General features: G+C 47.9%; 1 protein-coding gene across 5 annotated transcripts in view; it reads right to left on the bottom strand.

Annotated features, from left to right (window-relative positions):
• The window catches only part of LOC119649404 (potassium voltage-gated channel protein Shab), a 587,838-nt gene that overhangs the window by 519,663 nt on the left and 54,694 nt on the right, over nt 1-13,481 (bottom strand). For 4 of the 5 annotated variants that reach the window (XM_038051534.1, XM_038051538.1, XM_038051536.1 and 1 more), the window contains exon 3: nt 2,133-2,150. The exons of the other annotated variant lie outside the window; for it this stretch is intronic. The gene's annotated coding sequence lies outside the window, so the exon portion shown is untranslated. The remainder of the gene's footprint in view (nt 1-2,132; nt 2,151-13,481) is intronic. 5 annotated transcript variants of the gene reach the window in all.

The following is a 13,481-nucleotide window of genomic DNA, read 5'->3' as shown; positions in this document are numbered from 1 at the left end:
CGATCATGGAGAGAACGCCTTTTTCTAAGTCCCAGCATGCCTACCTCGAAGGAAAATCCACAGAAACCGCCCTTCACGAGGTAATTGGCACGGTTGAGCGGTCGCTGCAGTACAAGCAGTATACTCTTGCTGCCTTCTTGGATATAGAAGGAGCTTTCAACAACGTCAGTACCAACGCAATCAAGGAAGCCTTGACCGGTATTGGATTGGAGGGGTATTTCACGCATTGGATTATATCCATGCTGAGTACCAGGATAATCCAGTTCGATCTGGGAAGCAACCACTTGACCAGAGCTGTGAACAGAGGCACGCCCCAGGGTGGTGCCATCTCACCGGTGTTCTGGTTAATAGTAATGGACAAAATTTTACGTCCATTGGACAGCAGCGGGGTGAACGTGGTGGCGTATGCCGACGACTTGGTGATATTAGTATCAGGGATGTTTCTGTCCATTATGAGCGACATCATGGAAGCAGCGTTGCGAAAGGTGTGCCTGTGGGCCGCAAGATGCGGACTCAGCATAAACCCAACCAAAACGCAACTGTTGCTGTTCACCACCAAGACAAGGATACCTGAATTCCATCTACCACGGCTGAATGAACAAAGATTGGTTCTTTCCTCTAATGTAAAGTATCTGGGTGTAATCCTGGATCCTAAGCTAAATTGGAGGTTGAACATAGAACTGAGGGTTAAAAAGGCCTGTATAGCCTTCTATGCCTATAAGAGGACCTTTGCAAAGAAATGGGGTCTCCGGCCGAGGATGGTTCTCTGGATGTACACCGCTGTAGTGCGTCCGATCCTGACGTACGGCTCTATTGTATGGTGGCAGGCTTTGAAGAAAAAATACAATAGAACGAAGCTTAATAGGATTCAAAGAACCGCGTGTGCAGGTGCTACGGGGGCTCTGCAGACCTGCCCGGCAGATGCTCTGAATGTACTCCTGCATCTCCTCGCCCTAGACCTCCACATCAAATATGTTGCAGCGTACAGTGCCGTCAGACTACGTGAGTCCGGATGCTGGACAGCGAAGTCGTACGGCCACAGCAACACCCTAGTTGAAATACCTCGAGAAATCTGGGCATCCCCCACGAACTATGTCACACGCAAGCTGAACTTCACCAGAAACTTTGCTGTGGAAGACCGGCGGCGTGTTGCAAGACTATGACACGGTATTCTTTACAGAAGGATCAAAGATTGCCTATGGAGTCGGCGCGGGGGTTTTCTCGAATACACACGGTGTATCCAAGTCGTATGGTCTCCCAGGTTTCACCAGTGTATTCCAGGCGGAAGTACTGGCGATATTGGAAGTCTGTCGATGACTGGAGCGTGATTCGAGCCCCAAGCGTAACATAGCCATTCTGACCGACAGCCAAGCGGCTATCAAGGCCTTGTACTCAACGACGACATCTTCCCGGTTGGTGGGGCAGTGCAGAGAGGCGCTCAACCATCTGGGCGGCACGCTCAAGATCACTCTCCTCTGGATTCCCGGGCATAGGAACATAGAGGGGAATGAGCGGGCTGACGAATTGGCCAGGTCGGTGTTCCGCTGGCGACAGTCGGGGGCCGAGTCTACTAGCACTGCCTAGCAGCCGCGGGCCTGAGATGGCAAAGGCTTACAAGCTGTGCCAAATCAAGGAGAATTTGGCCCGCTTATAACATAGCCCGATCAAAAGAGTTCCTGTGCCAGACGCGTGCAAATGCATTTAAGATTACGGCCGTCTGCACGGGGTACTGGCCCATAGGGGACCATGCCGCTAGGCTCGGCTTACCCTACAACTCGCGTTGCCGAAGCTACGGAGAAGGAAAGGAAACCCTCATGCACTTTCTCTGCGATTGCCCAGCTCTGGCTCGAGTCAGGCTGCGGACACTGGGTAAACCATTCTTTGGGGACCTTAGTGAGATTTCTAGCTGCAGGGTCGGAGAGCTGCTTTCCTTCGTGAATGCTACGGGCTCGCACTGAAGATCCGAGCCAGCTGGACTCTGCTCGCCTGTTCCTATAACAACAGTCACGGTCTTAGGAGTTTGTGGCATCAAAACGGCGCACCAAAGCGCTAATTGGGCTCCTCGGAGCGGCCACTGATACCTACCTACCTACCCTCTCTTTGTGTGTGTACTGTGAAATCTTTCCCATTACCTGCTTGCACGGCTAGTCCTGAAAAAAAAAGAATATATTTTTGAGAAAAACATTTTAATCGCATTTCATGGATTTCAAATAGAAAAAACAGTATTCCCAAGTCCATATATTCTTTAAAAATGCTATGGTCAACGGTGTCAAAGGCTTTGGAGAAATTAGTATAAACAGCGTGTACCTCCTGTCATGAATTCAAGCGTTTAGCAACAAAGTTGGTAAAGACCAGAAGATTTGAAGCCGTTGATCTATGTTTCAGGAAACCATGCTGCTCTTTGACAATGAGGTGACAGAAGTGCGCGGTCAACCAGTCGTTGACGTGTCTTTCTAGGATTTTGGAGCAAGAGGAGGAGAGAAGAGAAATGGGGCGGTAGTTCACAGCAAGGGAAGGGTCTCCGCTCTTGAGGATAGGAATGATAAGGGCCTCTTTCCAGAGACGGGGAAAATAGCATTCGTCTAGACTTTTGTTGTACATTATACACAGGGGGAGGGAAATGTGTTTTCTACAGTTAAGGAGGAAGAGATTAGGAAGCCCATCGGGGCCAGGTCCGACCATGGGGTCGAGATTACCAATGAGGAACTCAACCAAGGAAGGCGCAAGGAGAGGAATGACTAATGATTCGGAGGAGTCTGTGGCTATGAAAGGTGTAGAGGGTGAAGGGCTCGAGGGAGAAAACACTGAAGAGAAGTAGGTGCAGAGAAGGTCGCAGGATTGTTGTGGGGAGTTGGCAGTGGAGTCAGCGAAGCTGATAGAAGAAGGGACAGATTGAGTTCGATTACGAGAGTTGCGATCGTGAGACCAAAAGGGTTTTAAGTTACCGCGGGCAAGGACGGCTTCGACGCTCAATAGGTACCTTTTACGCGCTTTTCTGACCATTGACTTCACAGTAGATCGTATAGCCTTAAAGTGAGCAAGGTCGGCGTCATTTTTAGAAGCCGGAAACTTCTTCCACAGTGTATGTTTCAAGCGAATGTTAATATGAAGTTCCGTTGTGAACCAAGTTGGGTACGAATGTAGGGAGGGAGGGGAAGAAGGGACATAACAGGAGAGGAGATCAGAGAGGATATTGTAGAAGGTGTTAAGAGCTTGATCACACGATGAATTGCTTAATATATGTACCCAGTTGAAAGACGCTAAAGCTGAGTTCGTTCAGACCGTCAAAATTGGCTTTGCGGAAGTTGAACTTAGTGGGTTTACGCTTGGTTTTGGGTTTTGAACGAGGGAGCTCCGCTTCAAATTCAACCGCGGGATGGTGAGCGTCGATTTTTACATACGGGGATGTGCCAGGAAATAAAGAGAGGTGGCGCTCGGGGAGGTTGGAAAAGAAAAGATCGAGAGTGCGGCCCAAGGAGTTTTTGGTGGTATTGAAATTCAGGGCAGAGCAAGTATACATAAAGGAAGAAAGTGGGAAGGAAGAATGGGAGAGGTTGTTGGAAGGAATTGGAAGACTAGGATGATTAGGCCAGTTGAGCATGGGGAGGTTGAAATCTCCACAAAGGAAGAAAGGGAGGGAAGGGAATCTGACGGTAAGGAGTTCAGACAAACTGTCAAACAATTCTTCATACAGGTGAGAAGGGCTAGCACAGGGGACATAAACACAAGAAACAATGAACGGGAGGAAGTTGGGCGGGGAGACACGAAGAGCAACACAATCAAAAGGAAAGCCAGAGGAGGAGGAGAAGACGAGTTCAGCGGGGAGTGAATCTTTTATAGCAATTAGGACTCCACCGCCAGTGGACTTACGAGAAGCATCTCTTCGGCGAGCTCCAAGTATAATATGGCATCGTCTAGCCAGGTTTCGGAGATACAGATGGCACGGTGTTGCTGAGCCAGCGCGGATAAATTGAAGGCTCCCAGTTTGGTTCTTAAACCCCTGACGTTCTGATAAAACAGACGGACAGTAAACATGGATCCAGTTATATAGCTCGGCGAGGCAGGCGGGTTGCCCTGAAGTTTACCCGCGAATTGATGAATACACCTTCAGGCCAGAAAGAAAAGTTGCCGAGGACATCAACTTCGTGTGGATAAGTAACCTCGAAAGATGCAATCACCCGATCGGTGTTGTCGTCTTTTGTGAGTTTAATGCAGGACAGAGGAGAGAGTAAACCAACTTTGCTCCTTATATACTCCAGAACATCGTCCGTAGAAGTTGTGAACGCTAGCCTGGAGATGAAGAGCTGTTTAGGACGCCACCTTTAACTTGGGGCCACTGGTATGGATGGATGAAGTGCCAGGATATATGGCGGTAGCGGGAAGCGGAGCTTCGTTGGCGACAGGAACGATGTCAGAAAGTGGGGCGGCTGTGTTCCGATTCGACACTTGCTGAAGAGGCTGCGGATATTATCCCGTCGTAGGCGCGATGGAGCGAGACAGGATCGAAGGCTCGGTGGACCGTAACTCGTCGCATGGAGGCCGCTGGATTAGGGGTGTAAAGCCAGTGGAAGCAACCCTGATGTAGGAGCGCATTGCAGGCGAATTCAACACAGATTGAAAGGCCTGGTGCATAGACCCTGAGATGATGTTGAAGTTACATTGTTATGCACAGTAGGAAGCGCCTTTTCGGAAGTCACAGTCTCGTCTAACGGATTCCTGAGTCGTCGGGAACACGCATGTTGATTAAAGCCAATCGGAATTCAGCACTATTTCAAACTAGTAGAAGTTGACGTCTCTTCCCCCGGTTAAATCTCAACCCAATAGCTACACACGGACAATATTATCAATCTTGTTAAGTCTTTAAGATTTACTGATAACGAATGGCCACAATTTCCTTTCAAATACATCGGCTTTCATAGAACGCTACACGCAACAAAACAGCAAATAGGAAAGGAAAAGATTTCTGGGCGTTTTCTCAATGGAACAATGTCGTTTTAGTCCACTCGTATCCAATATATTCTTGTCTGTCGTACACAATCGACTGAAAATGTTACCTCCTCACCTAATATCCTGACCACAGAACTTCTCCATTTACACAGAAATAAATTATCGTATCCTATCGTATCCCGAAAGTAGGATACTTATATGATGTTCTCGCTGCTTCTCATTCTATTATTGCCAACATTTCGCCTTCGCATTGAAGCTTTTCCCACACTTAATTCGATTATTCCCACAAGGGAACGAACTCCAAATGTAAAAGGCAATAGCCATCAATAGGTATACCAATGTGTAGATATATACTAATCTAAGGATGCGCCAGTACACCCATAGTCACATAGAGTCTGTATCGTAAGAGTTCTTGATTTTTAAGTAGCAAACCGCAAATGGCTGGTCCAGGTAAAAAGAAAAATTTTAAAAAAAGACGAATGTCAGTTCAGTAGTACGTTAACACCGTATCCGAAAAACGACTTACATAGTCCAAAATGGTTTTCAGTTGCACACTAGCTCGTGATGGGCGTTGCCCCCGATAAATAGCTTTCAACTTTCCTCATCCAGCAATCCGTACTACTAGCGTACTATGCCACTAGTCCAACGCAACATCTTCCTCTCCATTACCACAAGAGACCGTTCATTGTCTTTTATAATCGACCAACACTCAGAACCATAGAGGGCGACAAGGCGGACGGTACTGTGTTTGCAAAACGGTTATCCCAAGGTTGACAGAAGTTCAGGGAGAGCTGATAAACGTGGATTGAAAATATTTCACCCACAGTCAATCGTATATTTCTGAAGTCACCCCGATACTGACCAGAGATATTTTGTACGAATGCCCTGAGTTGCTTTTCCGTTGTTATTCTCCTCCTAACGCAGCTGTTGGTCTCTTCATAATTGGCAGCACATGCACAAAAGTATATCTCTATATGGTTTCCCCTTCTGGTCGCCAAATCTTACCGATCAGTCGCAGAGCGAACTTGGTAAAAAACGAAAGGAGGAAGGGACATCTGAAGGAGACTTCACTCAGGGCTGAAAAGAAGAAGGCGAAGAGGATCAAAAGACAACAACACGTCGCGCCATCAGAAAAACCTCTGCCTAAAACTAAGGCGGACACGAAGGACGGAGTGCCAAAAGAAAAGGTGGCGAGACGAAAGAGGACTACACCTCCAGCTTTGCTTATCAAGCCGACGAAAGGCTTGACTTTTGCGAAAGTCCTCAGCGAAATCCGTTACAAAATCAAACCCGAAGACAACGGAGCGGAAGTGTCTTCCATACGTAAAACGAAGAGTGGTGGAGTCTTAGTCGAACTACGCCCGAAGACTATAAATAAAGTCACGTTCTGTGAAGCAATCAAGGGGCTTCCAGGAGAAAAAGCTTTGGTTTCTAGCCTGGAAACCACGTGTGCTTTAGAAATCCGAGACCTTGGCTGTCTCACGGAAAAGAACGAGGTAGAAGAGGCCATCAAGTGCGAATGCCCGGATGTAACCAATGTCCGGATTGGTATCACCTCCGCAAATTCCCGAGGCCAAAAACTTGCTGTGGTGGAAGTTGCCGTGTCCAGTTTTCAGAGCAGAACTGGAAAGAGCTAGGATACGGTCAACATGATTCGCATCCTACAAATCAATATGCACCGGAGTGCAACCGCTCACAAGTTGTTAGCGCAGTTCGCTGCGGAGACCAAAGCTGATTTAGTACTCATCAGTGAGCAGTACCGAAACAAGGGCCCAGTTTCATGGCACCCAGCCATATCAGGTACCGCTGCCATCTGGGTTCGGGACGGCACCCTCCTGGGGGTTCTTGCCCAAGGCCGAGGGGACGGCTTTGTCTGGATTCGGTGTCCAGGGATAACGTTTTTTAGTGTCTATCTTACGCTGAATGAGACGATGCCGGACTTTCGTCGGAGGCTTGATGGTTTGGAGGACGCTATCTTAAGCACGGATGGGCGGATCCTGGTCGGGGGTGACTTCAATGCTAGGGCACTTAAATGGGGCATGCCTCACACAGATTCCAGGGGGAAACGAATTTTGGAAATGGCGGCGAGAAGGCGAGAACAGGACTGGTAGTTCTAAACACCGGATCCACCCCAACGTTCCGGCGCCCGGGCTGCGAAGGAAGCATTCCAGACGTAATCTTCGCGTCGGAATCACTGGTGTCGCTGGTGGACGGGTGGCGAGTTTTGGAAAACTTTCCGGCAAGTGACCACCAATACATTGCTTTCGAAGTGGTGGACACAAACTCTCGGTGTGCGCCACCCCAGCGATCTTTCTGTGTATGGAACGTCGCGAAAGTGAACACCGGGAAATTTGTCGAAACTCTGGGAAAAGGTGGGGCCACGCTGAAGGGTACTCCTGGGGGCGGTGGCACCGCAGCTGACACTGTCGTAAATTCAGGTATGAACCTGATAACGACGGTCTGCGGAGCCTCCATGCCCAGGAAGACATAGAGGCGCCGCAAACCTTCCATGTATTGGTGGACAGTGGAAATCGCAGAGCTCCGGAAGGAGTGTCACAGGCTCCGCCGCTTAACACAACGTCTAGGCGACCGGGGGGAGTCATGTACCATAATGATGGAGTACAAATCAGCCAAAAGGAGACTCCGCAGCGCAATAAACAAGAGCAAAGCTCGCTGCTGGCAAGATCTGGGCGACGAGGTGAAAGGGGATCGTGAGGACTCGGTTACAAACTGGTAACCCAAAAAATCGGGGCTCTGCGGAAACCCTGTTCACTTAAGGCCGAGCAGATGGACCGCATTGTGAGGGCACTCTTCCCTGCGCACCCCGTATGGGATGGTGACGTCGGCGCGGAGAGCGCAGAGGACCGTCCACTTTTCTCTATAAAAGAGTTGGAACAGGCAGTCCTCTCTATGAAAAACAAGAAGGCGCCAGGACCCGATGGTATTCCAGCAGAGGTATACAAACTGGTATTCCAACACCGGTCAGACCTACTGGTCGGCGCATTCAACGCTTGCCTGAAAGAGGGCATTTTCCCTGCTCGTTGGAAAGTTGCGAGGCTTGCGCTGATCCCTAAAGGGAAAGGCGATCCTGAATTGCCGTCCTCATACCGTCCACTATGTATGCTTGACACCGCTGAGAAAGTGCTGGAAAAGCTCATCAGAAGTAGACTCGCTGAAGCGATACGCGCTGCCGGAGATTTATCTCCCCGGCAGTTTGATTTTAGGACAGGGAGATCGACAATTGATGCTGTCATGCAGGTCGTGGACGCCGTTCGACGAGCAGAGGCACATAGCCGTCGAACTCGACGGATGGTGCTCCTCGTAACGCTTGACGTTAGAAACGCCTTCAATTCCGTAAGATGGAAAGACATTCTAGGCACACTAGACAATACCTTCAACGTGCCGAACTATCTCTTACGGATTTTGAGGGATTATCTGTGGAACCGCTCCCTCTATGAAACACTCGAGGGTCAAAGGTGGATGGCGGTCACGTCGGAGGTAGCATAGGGATCCATCCTAGAGCCGGACCTCTGGAACGCTACCTATGACAGTCTTCTTAAACTCGACATGCCAGAAGAGTCGCGCCTGGTCGGCTACGCAGATGATGTCGCAGCGCTTGTTGCTGGACGCACTGTCGAACAGGCGCAAAGCAGACTCGGCATATTGATGTGACGGGTAAGCGGATGGATGACTACTCATGGTTTCAACCTTGCACTGGAAAAAACCGAAGTAGTCATCCTGACTAAAAAGAGAATTCCGACCCTGCGTCCCATATCGTTCGGCGAGTCGATCTTCGAGTCAAAATCAGCGGTCAAGTACCTCGGGTTGACCCTTGACTCAAAGATGAGCTTTTCTGAGCAAATCCAAGCAGCAGCGAACAAGGCTGCGGTTGGAGTTTCGGCGTTAAGTAGGCTAATGGCAAACATTGGGGGTCCTACGTCTAGTAGGCGACGTCTCCTGATGAGCTCAACGCAGTCATTCGGCATTATGTGATATGTGACACAGCACACTTGTTGGCCTCCGGATTGGGAATTGTCTACCTTTGATGGATTTAGCAAATCCCAAATTATTCAACCAATCTACATTTTATGTAGGTAGCGTTCTTCGTTATGCAACCATTTGGGTCCTCACAGAGAGTTATTTTTTAGTCACATTCATCATTGACAGATTGAACGTCCATTCGAGGCTTAAGCTCCAAAATATTGAGCATCTATCAATCTCAGCAGTGCAATATCCTCCTTTCGGGAAATCTTAAAAGCATCTGCATCGACTTCCCTACTCTTGGTTCTATATAACGAGTCTGAGATGCTTCCCTCGCGTGACCACAGCATTGCTGATTCACTCCTTCCTGACGGCTTCGTATAGGTCGCACAACTCATTGTGGTAACGGATTAGCCAGTTTGATCCTTCTTTGATTGGTCCTAATGTTCGCTATTCAAATACATCTAACTTTCTTGGACACTTCGATAAAAAGTCATGTTTGGTAGCCATATAGTAGCACTGGTTATGCGATGGTATTATACCATTACCGGAAAAACCTGATTATAAGCTTTCTTCGAAGTGGCGATTTATCGCTTCATTTCATCCTTTCCATAATAATCCCTTATAAGGACCAATCTAGGGTACACTGAAGTGTCCTCATCCTTCAAATTTTTTTCGCAAGTCGTCAGATTGACGCCTTTTTCCTACTTCAGGTTTAGTTTCTTTCACATCAACCCTTAATTCCACCTCCTTAACGTCGACACCTAGCGTATTTAGTCATTGTTTTCCCGATCCGCTTTTTGGTCATTTCCCATCGACTTAAATCTTCAGACCAATCTTGGCAAGTGAGCTTTCGTTAGCGCTAATTACATTTCCATACCATCGAAGACGCCTCTATCGCAATTTTTCCACGATTGATGCGTCCTCATTTGCAGATGCGACCACTAGTCCAACGAAATATCTTGTTCACCATTACCGCGAGGCACCGTTCATTGTCTTTTATAGTCGGCAAGCACTCAAAACCATAGTGGGCGACAAGACGGACGATATTGCGCAAAATTTTAGGTACGAGACGTTCGTTGATGTTTATATTGCGAATTCGGCATTATTTTGAATAGTATATTTTAGAAAGATAAAAGAAAGGACGAAAACTCTATTACAGGGTATGTCATGCAATGGTATCCTCTAAGCCACATCGCAAAAAAACACAGGTAGAGAGCAGACAAACGACCTGAAAGAAACTAAGGCATATTGTCAGGAACCAAAAGCAATTGCTCGCTATGCTCTAAATAAGGCATTAAAACAGCCGCATAAAATAAGCAACTACGCTTTTTCAACCACCAAATATACTGGCCTACTGAAAATCGAAGCATTGCGAAATCACGATCCTTCAATAAAATAACTGCTTTCCTACATAGGCACCCTGGGTCCGACCATAACCTCCTCTACTATGTCGTTAGCTGTAATGCCCCTCTTGATTTCTGCGGTGACATTTTGCAACATGATTTCGGCGGCGACCTTCTAACGCACCAATAAAATCCTTAAACGTCTCGTAAGTTCACTAGCTCAAAAGATAATAAAGCGGCTCTGCTCTCCTCCAACCATGCCTAACTGTTGTTAAATATGTGAAATTCCAGATCTATTTCACTACAAAACGGCCCGCTACCTTAATATCTCCTCCTTTAATCTGCAAAGGAACTACAGGGGGCAGAACATAACTATTCTCACCGATAGCCAAGCAGCAAGCAAGGCACTTAGGTCCAACCAGGTGAACTCTAAACTGGTATGGGAATGCCTTGAGAGACTGAATACACTCGGCTCGTCCAACAAGGTCTGGATACTTTGAGTTCCAGGCCATGCTGGATTGGAAGGCAACGAGGCAGCGGATGAACTAGCCAAGAAGGGAGCAGGGATGCCTTTACACGGGCCAGAACCCTTCTGTGGAATCGGAAACGGTTTCATGGCTATGAATCTAAGAAATGAAGAGAAACGGTTGAGGGAACTATATTGGGTGGGCCTACCAAGGATGGAGCAGTCCATGGTGCTTATTGGGGTATACGAACCCATGCGTACAAAGGATTGCTTAAACCTCACCAAAAAGAACCTCCGAATCATAGTGGGAATTCTCACTGGTCATTGTCGGCGGAACTATCACCTAGGGAAGCTAGGGATATCTACGGACACTGCCTGCAGGTTTTGTGAGGAGGAGGACGAAACCTCTATGCACGACCTGGGACAGTGTCCGGCATTTGTGCAAAGTAGGTCGATACATCTGGGAGAACACTTAATACCAGATGCAAAGCTGAAACATCTGGAAGTGGGGAACATACTAAAGTTCCTAACGGTTACAGGCCTGCTTGAGATACTATGATCAACAGGTACACTATAACCAGTAAAAGGAGCACAATAGTTCTTCAAGGACGCGGTGCGACTTTCCCTTAACAGAATAATAATAATACCTTAATATCTAATGACCCAGAAGTTTCAAAGTTCAGCTCCAGTAGTCCTTCCTAAAGCTACTCGACTATCTACTAGTCTCGTCTGGCGCTCTGGCAGCTAGCCGAACATAATTTCTAGCATCTTTAGCAACAGTAGTCCAAACAATCCCTCTAACACCATCAAGCGATTGACAAGTGGCACCGTGAAGATTACGAGCTCAAACTCCTTAGATAGATGAACGTTTTCCTCAAGTTCGATGTCTATTAGCTCGACTAATCGAAGTTTATCCCGAAAAGGATGGTCTGCTCAGAATCGTAACAATCAAGAGGACAACGCTAAGACCGCGACACGGGACCTTAATTGATAAAACAAAGACTTTGTATTGTCATCTAAAAAGTTCTGTAAAATATTTATAGAATAGCAATCGGTATGAGCACCACTAGGTTTTCCAGCAGAAAAACTCTTCTCAGATAGCCATCTAGAGTGGTCCCCAAATAGGAGTCGGGCGCTGTAACTAACTAACTCGTTCTGTGGTTGCAGCAGCAGTTGACAATATATCCGGCCAAGGCAAACATATCTGGACAGTTGCCAGCCCCCTCTAGACCAAGACCAACGCCTACTCAGTCGAAGATCGCAGCCCTCCATCAAACAGCGGCCGGACGTCATCCAAGGACAGCCATTACTTTAGCCCAGTACCGGGCCCGGCATCCCACAGGCAGGCAAAATTCAGTAGGCGGGACCTTCGAGAATTGAAGCGGAAGCAGAAATTAAAAAAATTAGAAGGACGAGCTGAACAAGCAGCCAACCTGTCGGGGCATCAAAAACCAACTGGTGCCGAAGGTGCGGAGGAGCCGCACGTGACGCCTCTGGATCCCGAGGCCCTACACGAAATAGATGTAGCCATCAAAGCCCTATTGAATTAAAAAATAATAAAGAAAGAAAAGGAATTTATTTGTCCAAAAAGAATAACATTCGATCGGATCGGTGGCAAGCGCTTGCAAACCTACACAATCCAAGCCTAACACTCTATTCTCACTTCTGAATTTGCGGTGGCTTATTAAGATTTGCCAAACATGTGGATCAGATATTACGGAGTAGGAAGACGGAATACTGACTTGAAAAAACAGTCTTGAAATAGCGACTATGCTCTGACTTTAACACATCTTCACAATGTAATATTGGTTGCACTCCAAGGATACCATCATCATCAACGGCGCAACAACCGGTATCCGGTCTAGGCCTGCCTTAATAAGGAACTCCAGACATCCCGATTTTGCGCCGAGGTCCACCAATTCGATATCCCTAAAAGCTATCTGGCGTCCTGACCTACGCCATCGCTTCATCTTAGACAGGGTCTGCCTCGTCTTCTTTTTCTACCATAGATATTGCCCTTATTGCCTTTCCGCGGTGCTCAAATCTGACATATCCCTGAATGGTACGGCTGGAGAGAAAACCATACAGATCACTCGATGGGTGACGGAAGCATGCGATGCTACTATGCCCAGAAGGCGATTGCTCCCCAGTAGGCAACCCAACTACTGGTGGAACAACGAAATCGCAAGTTTGCGAGCCGCATGTTTTCGGGCAAGGAGGCTTTGCCAGAGGCTCAGGGGAAAACCCGGTGGCGACGGTCGAGAGGAGGCACACAAGCACTTACGTGGGTGCCTAAAGGAAGCCATTCGGAGGAGCAAAAAGAACTACTTCAAACAGCTGTGGGACCTTGCCGATATAAACCCTTGGGGCGAGGCTTACAGTAAGGCTGCGGAAATCACCCCAGGTGACCTCCTGAAACAGATTGTTACCACTCTGTTCCCTCACCACGAAAATAGGGGAAGGCAAATTTTTGTCCAGCTAAATGACGGCATAATACCGCCTGTAACTGTGCAGGAGCTGCGGGAAATATGTGGTAGGTTTGGTGACAACAAGGCCCCAGGTTTGGATGGCATCCCCAACCGAGCTTTGAAACTGGCAGTGAAGACTAGGCCCGAACTTTTCGCCAACACCTTCGAGGCGTGCCTAAAAGAAGCAATATTCCCTGCCCAGTGGAAAAAGCCTGGCAAGCCACCTGGAAACCCAGCGTCTTATCGTCCTATCTGCCTGTTGGATACAATGGG

The sequence above is a fragment of the Hermetia illucens genome, chromosome 2 (assembly GCF_905115235.1).
Source record: "Hermetia illucens chromosome 2, iHerIll2.2.curated.20191125, whole genome shotgun sequence".
NCBI classification, from domain to species: Eukaryota; Metazoa; Arthropoda; class Insecta; order Diptera; family Stratiomyidae; genus Hermetia; species Hermetia illucens.
This window is presented reverse-complemented; position numbering and strand designations above follow the sequence as displayed.